At 28.0% G+C, this 1,592-nt stretch overlaps 1 long non-coding RNA gene across 1 annotated transcript; it reads left to right on the top strand.

Annotated features, from left to right (window-relative positions):
* Positions 1–501: 501 nt before the first annotated feature.
* LOC124421363 lies at positions 502–1,260 on the top strand. The gene is made up of 2 exons (XR_006941611.1): positions 502–1,158; positions 1,224–1,260. It is a non-coding gene; the product is annotated as an uncharacterized LOC124421363 (long non-coding RNA).
* Positions 1,261–1,592: the final 332 nt, after the last annotated feature.

The raw sequence follows: 1,592 nt of genomic DNA, 5'->3' as shown, positions 1-1,592 counted from the left end.
TTCACCTAGCCCCCATACAACCGTACCTCCCGATTTGTACTTTTTATGCCATAATTACGTCAAATATTCTATTATCTCTCTGAAAATTGGCATAAATAAGTTCTATATATGTATAAATGACACTGCAGATTTTCGTAAGGAACGGCCCTTATTTGGCCCTAGCCCCCATACAAACCCCTCTTCAAAAATGTCTTAAACGTCTAAAATTGACTTGTAACCATTTGTATCGTAATGGACTTTAACAAAACTAACTGTTATTTAAAAATATATTCTTTACCAAATTTACCGAGGATCGGCCCATATTTGACCTATATAAAGCCTCATTTAGAATTTTAGTTTTTTATCAATAAATTGCTTAAATATTTTGGAATTATGGTAATATTAACGTAAAAGTTTCTTTAAAAAAATAAAAAATTTAAAAATATACTCATGGTGTAGGGTATTATATGGTCGGCCATGCCCGACTATACTTTCCTACTTGTTATATATGGATTCAGATGCTCCATTTCTGAGTTATCGATGGTGAATAAACGAGTAGATTGCTTTATTTACAAAATAATCATGTTTTTTATTTGTCTGGCACTAACTACCCATTATTAATTCTAATAACTAATAAATATTTCTAAAACTAATAAAAATAAACATAACATATAACAATAATATTTTATAAATTATTAGTTCCAATGAAAATTATAAACATCTTTTTGTTTTAATGAGCATTATATGTATTCTAGGGTTAACTGTTATCAGACTAAAATTATTTATAATATAATAAACAAATAATATATAATAGCAATTATTATTTGGAAAATGATAATCATTTAATAGAAAAACGTATTTCAGTTAAGAACAAAAAAACTTCCAATGAACTTCCGAATATTTTTTGGTATTTTGTTGATTGCAACACTATTCTTAGCAACTAGTGGAACTACTAGCGGTGGTAAAGGTTGGGGCGAAAGTATATGTACTGGTATTAGCTATTTTTTTCGAAAACTTATTAGCGGGTCCCTAAAACTGAACAGCCTTCCACGTTTCCCAAGAAAACCTATACGTATGATGATTTACCAGCTATTAATGCTCGTCATTTATATCCAAGCTTAACACAGTATCCTAATAGCGGATTTAATTATCAATCTAAAATTGAAACTTCAAAAACGGGTAAGCCAAACTCATAGTAAGATACTGAATGAAGATTAATTATATGATTTTAAATTTATTTTTAGATAATATACTTACTCAGAGCACTGAATCAAATACCAAGAGAGAAAAGAGAAGAACGAACATCTTAATAGCTAATAAATGTTTATTGTTTTTTTTAAATAATCAGAGCCGAGTTCATTTCAAATACAATAATAACACACTACACGAGTTCAAAAATGCACAAAATTCTACATACTTAAGTGTTATCTTTAATACAAAATATATAAATATACATAAGTATTTATTTGGATTTAAACGATCAGTCCGTTCCCAATCACATACATCGAAAAGAATAGATGTAGAATTAAAGGTCTAATCAGGATAATTTTTTAGTCTATAATATAAATAATTTTATAGACTGGTATTCTGGATCAATAGAACAATTTATAGCC

This window comes from Lucilia cuprina, chromosome X (assembly GCF_022045245.1).
Source record: "Lucilia cuprina isolate Lc7/37 chromosome X, ASM2204524v1, whole genome shotgun sequence".
Taxonomy (NCBI): domain Eukaryota; kingdom Metazoa; phylum Arthropoda; class Insecta; order Diptera; family Calliphoridae; genus Lucilia; species Lucilia cuprina.
The sequence above is the reverse complement of the archived record's forward strand: the minus strand, read 5'-3'. Positions and strand labels throughout refer to the sequence as shown.